This window comes from Rana temporaria, chromosome 3 (assembly GCF_905171775.1).
Source record: "Rana temporaria chromosome 3, aRanTem1.1, whole genome shotgun sequence".
Lineage (NCBI taxonomy): Eukaryota > Metazoa > Chordata > Amphibia > Anura > Ranidae > Rana > Rana temporaria.
In genome coordinates this window covers 484,400,578-484,414,811 of record NC_053491.1, presented here as the reverse complement: position 1 = coordinate 484,414,811, position 14,234 = coordinate 484,400,578, and the positions used below count along the sequence as shown (strand labels likewise).

At 50.0% G+C, this 14,234-nt stretch overlaps 1 protein-coding gene across 1 annotated transcript in view; it reads right to left on the bottom strand.

The window, feature by feature from the left end:
• The window catches only part of NLGN2 (neuroligin 2), a 316,620-nt gene extending 315,131 nt beyond the window's left edge, over positions 1 to 1,489 (bottom strand). The window contains exon 1 of the mRNA XM_040347068.1: positions 1,290 to 1,489. The gene's annotated coding sequence lies outside the window, so the exon portion shown is untranslated. The remainder of the gene's footprint in view (positions 1 to 1,289) is intronic.
• Between the last annotated feature and the right edge of the window lie 12,745 nt (positions 1,490 to 14,234).

Here is a 14,234-nt window from a genome sequence, read left to right as displayed (position 1 = left end):
AGATGCAGAAATGTCCCTCAAGGGACTTAATGTATTTTTATTTTGCCTGCAGGTAGAGAAATGGCAAGGCAGGACCTCCAAGATGGGGTCCTCTGCCTGCCCCCCCCCCCCGCAGATGTACGTTAAGCATATGGGTGATAAGACGTTACGGGGAGGGTTGGTGGTGGTGGGGAGGGTTGATGGTGGTGGTGGGGAGGGTTGATGGTGGTGGTGCGGAGGGTTTAGGCTTGACAGTGGTGGTGGTGGTGGGGAGGGTTGATGGTGGTAGTGGGGAGGGTTGATGTTGGTGGTGGGGAGGGTTGATGGTGGTAGTGGGGAGGGTTGATGTTGGTGGTGGGGAGGGTTGATGGTGGTAGTGGGGAGGGTTGATGGTGGTGGTGGGGAGGGTTGATGGTGGTGAGTCTTGATGGTGGTGGTGGTGGTGGGGAGGGTTGACAGTAGTGGTGGTGGTGCTGAGGGTTGATGGTGGTGGTGGGGAGGGTTGATGGTGGTGGTGCGGAGGGTTGAGGCTTGACAGTGGTGGTGGTGGTGGTGGTGGGGAGGCTTGATGGTGGTGGTGGTGGGGAGGCTTGCTGGTGGTGGTGGGGAGGCTTGATGGTGGTGGTGGTGGTGGGGAGGCTTGCTGCTGGTGGTGGTGGTGGGGAAGCTTGGTGGTGGTGGTGGGGAAGCTTGATGGTGGTGGTGTTGGGGAGGCTTGATGGAGGTGGTGGTGGTGGGGAAGCTTGATGGTGGTGGTGGGGAGGGTTGACAGTGGTGGTGGTGGTGCGGAGGGTTGAGGATTGACGGTGGTGGTGGGGGACATATAATCGGTGGACATCAGCATCCCCCCCCTCCCCAGCTACCGCCAACCGTCACATGAATGAGACCTCAATGGTGACATTTAAGCCTATCCAACGTAGAACCCCAAAGGGTTTCCATCTTGCAATCAAGAAACAAGGGGGTGTATTGGTGGTGGTGGGGGGGGGGGTGACTGCACTGGCATCACCACGCTCAGCATGCAAGGAGCAATGAGTAAAGTCGTACCCCCCCCCTCTCACCAACCATGTCGTGAATAGCCTAGATATTACCCCCCCCCCCCCAAAAAAAAAACAACAACCCAATGCCGTACGGTGCACCTGTTTTCAGCCCCCCGATCGGAGGATTTTCCTATCGGCTCATGACGGCTTAATTGCTGCCTCCACCGGGAATGTAGGTCAGGAATGGACGGTGGGAATGAGGGAATGAAGGAAAAGGGGAGCAGGTTTTGGGATTGGGGGGGTTGGGAAGACGGTTGAGGGGGTTCAGCTCACCTCGGTTTACACGGAGGAGGATGCAGGATGGAGCTCCGGGATGGACGGGCAGGAATATTCCCCTGGAATGGATAGTCCGTATTGTGTGCGTGTCGATGACTGTCAGCTCATTTCCATGCAGGAATAGTGCTGTAATGGGAGCGAGAGCGCCGAGCAGTCTCACAAGCCCCTGTTTCTTCTCGCTGCCAGAAGAAAAACCATTTTGTTGAGCAGGAGGAGGAGGAGGAAGAGGAGGAGGGGGGGGGGGGGGGAGAGAGCAGCCAGAGAGGAAGAATGCAGATTGTCTATGGGGGGGGGGGGGTGAGAAGGGAGCTTTGTCAGGGTTCAGGAGCAGCAGGGAAGTCCTGAGCTACCGCTGCTTATTGGGGGGTCACTGGGGGGGGGGGGCAATTATGGGGGGGTCATTTTTAAAGGGGGGGGGTCAAGCATAAAATATCTCCATCAATGAGTGTGCCAATTCTGAGACATGAATATCAGTCCTGGGGGGGTCACTAAGGGGGGGGCAATTATGGGGGGGGGTCAAACATAAAATATCTCCATCAATGAGTGTGCCAATTCTGAGACATGAATGTCAGTCCTGGGGGGGTCACTAAGGGGGGGGGGCAATTATGGGGGGGTCATTTCTGAAAGGGGGTTCAAACATAAAATATCTTCATCAATGAGTGTGCCAATTCCGAGACATGAATGTAAGTCCTGGGGGGGGGGGGGTCACTAAGGGGGAGGGGCAATTATGGGGGGTCATTTCTGAAAGGGGGGGTCAAACATAAAAGATCCCCATCAATGAGTGTGCCAATTCTGAGACATGAATGTCAGTCCTGGGGGGGGGGTCTACGAAATGTGGGGGGGCATGTAGCTGTCCATTAAATCACCTCAATTATAGGTTTGTTCAGTACAGCTTATCTTTGGGTGGCATTATAGGGTCTCAACCCTCCCCCCCCCCCTCTGCAGAGTTAACACTATACATGTGATTTGGGGGTGACAGCCCCTAATACTTGGGGTGACCCCAGTGTGGCTGTGATTTTTGGGGCCACCCAACAGCTGTAACTATTTTACAATGATCGGCAATGATGTGATTTTGGGGTGTAACCTTTACTGATGATAGAGGGGGGTGATTCACGCTACAGATGACATCTGGGGGTGATCCACGCTACAGGTGAGATTTGGGGGTGATCCACGCTACACATGACATCTGGGGGTGATCCACGCTACACATGACATCTGGGGGTGATCCACGCTACAGGTGAGATTTGGGGGTGATCCACGCTACACATGACATCTGGGGGTGATCCACGCTACAGGTGAGATTTGGGGGTGATCCACGCTACACATGACATCTGGGGGTGATCCACGCTACAGGTGACATCTGGGGGTGATCCACGCTACACATGACATCTGGGGGTGATCCACACTACACATGACATCTGGGGGTGATCCACACTACAGATGACATCTGGGGGTGATCCACGCTACAGGTGACATCTGGGGGTGATCCACGCTACAGGTGACATCTGGGGATGATCCACGCTACAGATGAGATTTTGGGGGTGATCCACGCTACAGATGACATCTGGGGGTGATCCACGCTACACATGACATCTGGGGGTGATCCACGCTACAGATGACATCTTGGGGTTATCCATGCTACACATGACATCTGGGGGTGATCCACGCTACAGATGAGATTTGGGGGTGTTTCATACTAAAGATGAGATTTGGGGGTGATCCATACTACATATGATATTTTGGGGTGATCCATACTAAAGATGAGATTTGGGGGTGATCCACACTACAGGTGAGATTTTAGGGGGATCCATACTAAAGATGAGATTTGGGGGTGATCCACACTACAGATGAGATTTAGGGGTGTTCCACTCTACAGATGAGATTTAGGGGGGGATCCGCACTACACATGAGACTCTGAGGTGATCCACACTACAGTTGAGATTTGGGGGTGATCAATGCTACAGATGACATTTGGGGGTGAACCACACTACACATAAGATTTGGGGGTGATCCATGATAAGGATGGGATTGGGGGTGATCAACACTAGACATGACATCTGGGGGTGATCCATACTACACATGACATCTGGGGGTGATCCACACTACAGGTGAGATTTTAGGGGGATCCATACTAAAGATGAGATTTGGGGGTGATCCACACTACAGATGAGATTTAGGGGTGTTCCACTCTACAGATGAGATTTAGGGGGGGATCCGCACTACACATGAGACTCTGAGGTGATCCACACTACAGTTGAGATTTGGGGGTGATCAATGCTACAGATGACATTTGGGGGTGAACCACACTACACATAAGATTTGGGGGTGATCCATGATAAGGATGGTATTGGGGTGATCCACACTACACATGATATCTGGGGGTGATCCACACTACAGGTGAAATTTTGAGGTGATCCATACTACAGATGAGATTTGGGGGTGATCCATACTACTGATGAGATTTAGGGGGGGATCCATGTGATTCTAAGGTGATCCACTACACATGAGATCTGGGGGTGATCCACACTACACATGATATTTGGGGGTGATCCATGCTACAGATGACATTCGGGGTGATCTGCCCTACACACATGGGATTTGGGGGCGATCAATACTTCAGTTGATATTTTGGGGCAATCCATGCTACACATGAGATTTGGGAGTAATCCACGCTTTAGTTGAAATTTTGGGGTGATCCACACTACAGATGAGTTTTGGGGGTAAACCATGCAATAGATGACATTTGGGGGTAATCCAACATACAGATGATATTTGAGGGTGATCCAATCCAACATACAGATGATATTTGGGGGTGATCCAATCCAACGTACAGATGATATTTGGAAGTGATCCAATCCAACGTACAGATGATATTTGGGGGTGATTCAACGTACAGATGATATTTGGGGGTGATCCAACGTACAGATGATATTTGGGGGTGATCCTGAAATATCAGGTGATTTTTTTGGGGGGTGCCCCATCCAGCAGATATTATGAGGGGACCTAAATAGACAACATTTTTTGGTGGCCCACACAGCTGACGATATTTTGGGGTGACCCACGTAACACGTGATATTGTGGGGAGACCCACAATGCAGTTGATATTTTGGGGTGACCCCCCACAGTAGATAACATTTCAGGGTCAATTACCACTATAGATGGCATTTTGGGGTGACCCGAGCCACAGATGATATTTTGGGGTGACCCACACAGAAGACGTATCTTCGGGGTGACTAACACTTAGGTGATATTTTGGGGTAACCCACACTTCAGATGGTAATTCGAGGTGATCTTAGACTGCTTTGAATTGCAGATGTTTTGGGGTGACCTCCACAGCTTTCTAACAGCAGCCCCGCTGCCAACTATAGCCAGCAGTGCTAATCAATGTATTCTATTGGCAGGGAAGTCTCCCCGCTGTCAGCTTGCAAAGGTACAGCGATAGGATTCCCCCATCCACTTCAGTACTGATCACTCACTGTGTTCATTCAGAACTGAAGCATAGAAAACTGTGTTTTTTTTAGGGGGGAACCTGTCAGGTTGGCTGTATGGGCCCCCCGTGGCTTTTAACAGCAGCCCTGCCCACGAGGCCCACAGGTGGTATATATAGTCTCCCCGTGTATAAGATGGAGGCCAAATTTCGAGAGAGCTCTGTGGCTTAACCACTAGAGTACCGGGCCATCGTCAAATGACGGCTCCACGGTTACTCTGAAAATTCAACAGGACGTCATATGACGTCCTGTGTTCTTGCGGCCACTGGGGGGCGCGCGAGCGCGTCGGCGGCCGCGCGCGCGCGCCCAGCGCGTCCCCGAGATGCCGATGCGCGTGCCTGGCGGTCGCGATGTCCGCCAGGCACTCGGAATCGGCGGCTACAGGGACAAGACGTGGAGCTCTGTGTGTAAACACAGAGCTCCATGTCCTGTCAGGGGAGAGAGGAGACCGATCTGTGTCCCTTGTACATAGGGACATAGATCGGTCACCTCCCCCAGTCACCCCCCTTCCCCCACAGTTAGAACACAATTCCGGTATACATATTAACCCCTCCCTCACCCCCTAGTGTTAACCCCTTGAATGCCAGTCACATTTATACAGTAATTGGTGCATATTTATCGCATTAATCGCTGTATAAATGTGAATGGCGCCAAAAACGTGTCAAAAGTGTCCGATGTGTTCGCCGCAATGTCACGGTGACAGTAAAAAAAATCGCAAATCGCCGCCAATACTAGTAAAAAAAATAAAATAAAAATGCCATAAATCTATCAGCTATTTTGTAAACGCTATAACTTTTGCGCAAACCAATCAATATATGATCATTGCGATTTTTTTTTACCAAAAATATGTAGAAGAATACATATCGGCCTAAACTGAGGAAAAAAAAACGTTTTTTTTAAAAAAAATTGTGATATTTATTAAATAAAAAAGTAAAAAATTGTGTTTTTTTTTTAAATTGTCACTCTTCTTTTGTTTATAGCGCAAAAAATAAAAACCGCAGAGGTGATCAAATACCACCAAAAGAAAGCTCTATTTGTGGGAACAAAATGATAAAAAAATTGTTTGGGTACAGTGTAGCACGACCGCGCAATTGTCATTCAAAGTGCGACAGTGCTGAAAGCTGAAAATTGGCTTGGGCAGGAAGGGGCGTAAGTGCCCAGTATGGAAGTGGTTAACGGACACAGGCTTCCCCAAGATGGTGCCCATGAGTCCCACATAATAGGATTCCCCCATCCACCTCAGTACTTTTTATTAGGGGGGGGCAGTGTATTCTGATGGCAGAGAAGTATCCCTGCTGTCAGATTGCAAAGGCACAGCGATAGGATTCAGTGCCGATCCACTTCAGTGCCGATCACTTACTGTGTTCATTCATAACTGAAGCATAGTAAACGGTGTTTTTTGGGGGGGGCTACCAGGTTGGCTGTATGGGCCCCGTGGTTTCTAACAGCAGCTCTGCCCGCGAGACCCACAGGTGGTATATACAGTATAGTCTCCCTGTGTCAAAGATGGAGGCCAAATTTAGAGAGAGAGCTCTGTTGCTTAACAGACACAGGCTTCCCCAAGATGGCGCCCATGAGACCCACATGATAGAATTCCCACATCCACCTCGGTACTGATCAATCACTGTGTTCATTCACAACTGAAGCATAGTAAATTGTGGTTTTTTTTGGGGGGGGGGGGGCTGTCAGGTTGACTGTATAGGGCCCAGTGGTTTCTAACAGTGTCCCTGCTGCCAACTATAACCAGCAGTGCTAATCAATATATTCTGATGGCAGGAAAGTCTCCCCACTGTCAGATTGCAAAGGCACAGCGATAGGATTCCCCCATCCACCTCAGTACTGATCACTCACTGTGTTCATTTATGACTAAAGCATAGTAAACTAGTTTTTTTTGGGGGGGGGGCTGTCAGGTTGGCTGTATGGGAGCCTGTGGTTTCTACAGAACCCCACATCTCTATGTTATGGAGGAGAGGAGAGGGAGAGGTATTTTGGTCTTTTGTCTTAGGGTGACAACGCTGCCCTCCATAGATACAGTACGGTGAGTGAGCGTTGCCATCCGAGGACAGGAAGTGTGTTACGGTTAGGATCACCAGGTGAAAAGCCTAAAAACGAATGTAGCCACCACACCTAAGGACCGGTAAGCTACATTGTATCACATTTTAGTTCTTGGGTTTGGATGGCGGAGTCTACCCACACAATCCCGTAATGACAAGCTTCCCCAAGCCATGGGTACCAGCCTTCCGGTAGGGTTCCCGACGTCCCGGAGTGACAAGCTTCCCCAAGCCATGGGTACCAGCCTCCCGGTAGGGTTCCCGATGTCCCGGAGTGACAAGCTTCCCCAAGCCATGGGAACCAGCCTCCCGGTAGGGTTCCCGATGTCCCGGAGTGACAAGCTTCCCCAAGCCATGGGAACCAGCCTCCCGGTAGGGTTCCCGATGTCCCGTAGTGACAAGCTTCCCCAAGCCATGGGAACCAGCCTCCCGGTAGGGTTCCCGATGTCCCGGAGTGACAAGCTTCCCCAAGCCATGGGAACCAGCCTCCCGGTAGGGTTCCCGATGTCCCGGAGTGACAAGCTTCCCCAAGCCATGGGAACCAGCCTCCCGGTAGGGTTCCCGATGTCCCGTAGTGACAAGCTTCCCCAAGCCATGGGAACCAGCCTCCCGGTAGGGTTCCCGATGTCCCGAAATGACAAGCTTCCCCAAGCCATAGGAACCAGCCTCCCGGTAGGGTTCCCGATGTCCAGTAGTGACAAGCTTCCCCAAGCCATGGGAACCAGCCTCCTGGTAGGGCTCCCCATGTCCCAGAGTGACAAGCTTCCCCAAGCCATGGGAAATAGCCTCCCGGTAGGGCTCCCCATGTCCCAGAGTGACAAGCTTTCCCAAGCCATGGGAACCAGCCTCCCGATAGGGCTCCCGATGTCCCGGAGTGACAAGCTTCCCCAAGCCATGGGAACCAGCCTCCCGGTAGGGTTCCCGATGTCCCGGAGTGACAGGCTTCTCCAAGCCATGGGTACCAGCCTCCCGGTAGGGTTCCCGATGTCCCGGAGTGACAAGCTTCCCCAAGCCATGGGAACCAGCCTCCCGGTAGGGCTCCCGATGTCCCGGAGTGACAAGCTTCCCCAAGCCAAGGGAACCAGCCTCCCGGTAGGGTTCCTGATGTCCCGGAGTGACAAGCTTCCCCAAGCCATGGGAACCAGCCTCCCGGTAGGGCTCCCGATGTCCCGGAGTGACAAGCTTCCCCAAGCCATGGGAACCAGCCTTCTGGTAGGGCTCCCGATGTCCCGGAGTGACAAGCTTCCCCAAGCCATGGGAACCAGCCTCCTGGTAGGGCTCCCGATGTCCCGGAGTGACAAGCTTCCCCAAGCCATGGGAACCAGCCTTCTGGTAGGGCTCCTCATGTCCCGGTGTGACAAGCTTCCCCAAGCCATGGGAACCAGCCTCCTGGTAGGGCTCCCGATGTCCCGGAGTGACAAGCTTCCCCAAGCCATGGGAACTAGCCTCCCGGTAGGGTTCCCGATGTCCCGGAGTGACAAGCTTCCCCAAGCCATGGGAACCTTCCTCCCGGTAGGGTTCCCGATGTCCCGGAGTGACAAACTACCCCAAGCCATGGGAACCAGCCTCCTGGTAGGGCTCCCGATGTCCCGGAGTGAAATATTACACCATGCCTTGGAATGCATGCCCCCCCGGTGGGGTAGCCGAGGCTCTTCTCTTAGACTCTGTTGGATATTGATTTTAGACTATTGACTGGAAATTGTTCTGCAGCCTCAGAAGGAACCATTAACCCCTTGTCTCCCGGAGGCAGGAGTCTTTATTATACCGGGAAGGAGCACCGTCATCACTTATTGCATTATGTAATACTCTACAGGGCGATAATAGAGGCGGCGATGGAATCACTCGTTCCTTATAAAGACACAATAACTGCCAAGGCCATAACAGTGGGTCACGGGGGCCTCACACCAAACACCAATCAAGCAGAACTCAACTCAAAAAGTGAAGATTTTCTCTGTTATAGAGAACGTCTGGAAATGTTAATGTCGTAAGCTGAAAGACTTATGCCGCGTACACACGATCAGAAATTCCGACGAGAAAACCGTGGATTTCTTTCCCGACGGAATGTTGGCTCAAACTTGTGTTGCATACACACGGTCACACCAAATTCCAACCGTCAAGAACGCGCTGACGTACAACACTACGACGAGCCGAGAAAAATTAAGTTCAGTGCTCCCAAGCATGCGTCGAATTGTTTCCGAGCATGCGTGTTTTTTTTTGTTGCATCGGAATTGCATACAGACGATTGGAATTTCCGACAAGAACGTTTTGAGTACCGGCTCTCAAGTGCTCTGCCATTCTTGAGGAATGGCAGAGCACTTGCTGTTCCTGTCCTATAGACTTAGCTGTATATCTGCAGTGTGAGATTATCTAAGGCACTGCTGTCTCTGACTGCTGGTCTCACATAGCATAGCTCCTGTGGGTCTCATGGGTGCCATCTTGGGGGACCGTATATTCTATAAGACACTGATTTTCTATAGATTTTATCCACCATTTAAGATACAGGGAGGCTATATGTAGGCTCATAGGTTGGGTCTCAGGTTCCATCTTGGGGGAGTCTGTATTTGGACACAGAGCTCAACCAGAGATCTAGGAAACCATATTTAACACAAGGAGGCTATATACAGTTCTTGTGGGTCTCATAGGCGCCATCTTAGAAGAGCCTGTCTCTAATAGGACATAATTCTTCCAGAGTTCCATCTTGGGGGAGTCTGTATTTAATAGTACACAGAGCTCAACCAGAGATCTAGGCCACCATCTTTGACACAAGGAGGCTATATACAGTTCTTGTGGGTCTCATAGGTGCCATCTTAGAAGAGCCTGTCTCCAATAGGACACAGAGCTCAACCAGAGATTTAGGCCACCATCTTTGACACAAGGAAGCTATATACAGCTCTTGTGAGTCTCATAGTCGCCATCTTAGAAGAGCCTATCTCTATTAGGACATAATTCTCCCAGAGTTCCATCTTGGGGGAGTCTGTATTTGATAGGACACAGAGCTCTCCCAGAGATCTAGGCCACCATCTTTGACACAAGGAGGCTATATAAAGCTCTTGTGGGTCTCATAGGTTGGGTGTCATAGGTTCCATCTTGGGGGAGTCTGTATTTGATATGACACAGAGCTCTCCCAGAGATTTAGGCCACCATCTTTGACACAAGGAGGCTATATACAGCTCTTGTGGGTCTCATAGGTTGGGTCTCATAGGTTCCATCTTGGGGGAGTCTGTATATGATAGGACACAGAGCTCTCCCAGAGATTTAGGCCACCATCTTTGAAACAAGGAGGCTATATACAGCTCTTGTGGGTCTCATATGTGCCATCTTAGAAGAGCCTGTCTCTAATAGGACACAGAGTTCTCCCAGACATTAAGGCCACCATCTTTGACACAAGGAGGCTATATACAGTTCTTGTGGGTCTCATGGGTGCCATCTTAGGGGAGTCTGTATTTGATAGGACACAGCGCTCTCCCAGAGATTTAGGCCACCGTTTTTGACACAAGGAGGCTATATAAAGCTCTTGTGGGTCTCATAGGTTGGGTGTCATAGGTTCCATCTTGGGGGAGTCTGTATTTGATAGGACACAGAGTTCTCCCAGACATTAAGACCACCATCTTTGACACAAGGAGGCTATATACAGTTATTGTGGGTCTCATGGGTGCCATCTTGGGGGAGTCTGTATTTGATAGGACACAGAGCTCTCCCAGAGATTTAGGCCACCATTTTTGACACAAGGAGGATATATAAAGCTCTTGTGGGTCTCATAGGTTGGGTGTCATAGGTTCCATCTTGGGGGAGTCTGTATTTGATAGGACACAGAGCTCTCCCAGAGATTTAGGCCACCATCTTTGACACAAGGAGGCTACATACAGTTCTGTTGGGTCTCATGGGTACCATCTTAGGAGAGTCTGTATTTGAAAGGACACAAAGCTCTCCCAGAGATCTAGGCCACCATCTTTGACACAACGAGGCTATATACAGCTCTTGTAAATCTTATAGGCACCATCTTAGAAGAGCCTGTCTCTAATAGGACACAGAGCTCTCCCAGACATTAAGGCCACCATCTTTGACACAAGGAGGCCATATACAGCTCTTGCGGGTCTCATAGGTTGGGTCTCATAGGTTCCATCTTGGGGGAATCTGTATTTGATAGGACACAGAGCTCTCCCAGAGATTTAGGCCACCATCTTTGACACAAGGATGCTATATACAGCTCTTGTGGGTCCCATAGGTGCCATCTTAGAAGAGCCTGTCTCTAATAGGACACTGAGTTCTCCCAGAGATTAAGTCCACCATTTTTGACACAAGGAGGCAATATACAGTTCTTGTGGGTCTCATAGACGCTGTCTCAGAAGAGCTTGTGTCTGGTAGGACACAGAGCTCTCCCAGAGAACTAGACCACCATCATTGACAAAAGGATGCTAAATACAGCTCTTGTAAATCTCATAGGCACCATCTTAGAAGAGCCTGTCTCTAATAGGACACAGAGTTCTCCCAGAGATTAAGTCCACCAATTTTGACACAATGAGGCAATATACAGTTCTTGTGGGTCTCATGGGTGCCATCTTGGGGGAATCTGTGTCTAATAGAGTGTGATTTGAAATTGTCCACCACTAGATGCTCCCACCTGTCTTAAGTTTCTTAATTGGAATTGTTTTGCCAGGGAAACACCAGTGTGTCCTCTGCCATAGACTCTGGGAGCCATCTTGGGGGAGCCTGTGTCTGATAGGACACAGAGCTCTCCCAAGATTTGGGCAGCCATCTTAGACACAGAGAGACCGTGGATGCCATCTTGGGAAAGCCTGTGTTTGATCGGACACCAAGCTCTCCTGAGATTTGGGTGACCATCTTAGACCCAGGTAGATTAGCATAGCTCTTGTGGGTCCCATGAATGCCATCTTGGGGGGACCATGTATTTGATGGGACACAGAGGTCTTCCAGAGATTTTAGACACAGGAAGGCTATATATAGCTTCTGTGGGTCTCATGGGCGCCATCTTAGAAGAGCCTGTGTCTAATAGGACACAGAGCTCTCCCAGAGATTTAGGCCACCATCTTTGACACAAGGAGGCTATATACAGTTCTTGTGGGTCTCATGGGTTTCATCTTAGGAGAGCCTGTGTCCGATAGGACACAGAGTCCTCCTAGAAATTAAGGCCACCATTTTTGACACAAGGAGGCTACATACAGTTCTTGTGGGTCTCATGGGTGCCATTATAGAGAGCCTGTGTCTGATAGATTGTGATCTGAGATTGTCCACCACTAGATGCTCCCAAGTCCCAACTGTCTTAAGTTTCTTAATTGGAATTGTTTTGCCAAGGGAACACCAGTGTGTCCTCTGCCATAGACTCTGGGAGCCATCTTGGGGGAGCCTGTGTTTGATAGGACACAGAGCTCTCTCAGAGATTTGGGCAGCCATCTTAGACACAGAGAAGCTATATACATAAGCTTCTGTGATACCGTGGATGCCATCTTGGGGAAGCCTGTGTTTTATAGGACACCAAGCTCTCCTGAGATTTGGGTGGCCATCTTAGACCCCGGTAGATTAGCATAGCTCATGTGGGTCCCATTAGAGCCATCTTGGGGGACCGTGTATTTGATGGGACACAGAGGTCTTCCAGAGATTTTAGACACAGGAAGGCTATATATAGCTTTTGTGGGTCTCATGGGTGCCATTTTAGGGGAGCCTGTGTCTGATAGGACACAAAGCTCTCTCTGAGATTTAGGCCACCATCTTTGACACAAGGGGGCTATATACAGTTCTTGTGGGTGTCATGGGTGCCATCTTCGGGGAGCCTGTATCTGATAGGACACAGAGCTCTCCCATAGATTTGGGTAGCCATCTTGGACAGAGGGAGGCTATATATTTTGCACCTGTGGGTCTCATGAGTGCCATTTTAGGGAAGCCTGTGTCTAAGCTTTCTTAAAGATTAAGGCCACCATCTTTCAGACAAGTAGGCTATATGCAGTTCTTGTGGGTGTCATGGGTGCCATCTTAGGGGAGCCTGTATCTGATAGGACACAGAGCTCTCCTAGAAAATTGGGTAGCCACCTTGGATAAAGAGAGGCTATATATTTAGCACCTTTGGGTCTTTTGGGCACCATCTTAGGGGAGCCTGTGACTGATAGGACACAAAGCTCTCTCTGAGATATAGGTCACCATCTGTGACACAAGGAGGCTAAATGCAGTTCTTGTGGGTGTCATGGGTGCCATCTTGGGGGAGCCTTTGTCTGATAGGACACAAAGCTCTCCCAGAGATTAAGGCTGCTTGGGCCCTGTGTCTGTGAAGAAACATCAAGCAATGAACCACCATGGAGAAAGTGGCCAGCTTTATTTTCTCATGGGAGCCATCTTGGGGGAACCTACATCTAATAGGACACAGAGCTCTCCCAGAGATTTGGGTAGCCATCTTGGACACAGAGCGACTTTTTATAGCTACTGTGGGTCTCATGGGCACCATCTTAGGCGGACCTTGTATTTGATAGGAAACAGAGCTCTCTGAGAGATTTAGGCCACCATCTTTGACACAGAGAGGTTATATATAGCTCCTGTAGGTCTCATGGGCGCCATCTTGGGGGAGCCTATATCTGATAGAACACAGAGCTCTCTCAGAGATTTAGGCCACTATCTTTGACACAGAGAGAATATATAGAGATCCAATGGGTCTCAAGGGTGCAATCACGGTGGAACCTGTGCCTGATGCACAGAGCTCTCCCAGAGATTTAGGCGGACACAGGAAAGCTTTATACAATTCTTGTGAGTCTTATAGGTGCCATCATGGTGGAGCCTGTTCCAGATAGGACATAGAGCTCTCCCAGAGATCTAGGCTGACACAGGAAGATAATTCTCATGAGTCTCATAGGTGTCTTCTTGGGGGGGGGGGGGTGTGTCTGTTAGGACACAAAGCTGTCCTAAGATTTGGGTGGGCATTTTAGACACAGGGAGGATATGTATAGCTCACGTGGGTGCCATCTTGGGGGAGCATGTGTCTGTTAAGAAACAAAGCTCTCTCGAAATTGGGGTGCCATCTTTGACAAAGGGAGACGATATATAGCTCTTGTGAGTCTTGTGGGCGACATCTTGGGGGAGCTTGTGTCTGTTAGTAGAGTTGAGCGAACCCGAACTGTAAAGTTCGGGTTCGGTACGGACTTTGGGTTTTTCCCGGACCCGAACCCGAATAATTGGAAAAATTTTGGGTCCGGGTTCGGAGTTCGGGAAAAAAAAATGCGCGGAGGTCCCCGCAAATTCAATAACCAGACCCTTTAGGTCTGGTATGGATATTAAGGGGAACCCCGCCGTCAATTTAAAAAAAAAATGACGTGCGGTTCCCTCTAAATATCCATAACCAGACCCTTCAGGTCTGGTGTGGATTTTAAGGGGAACTCCACCCCAAATTTTAAAAAAAAATG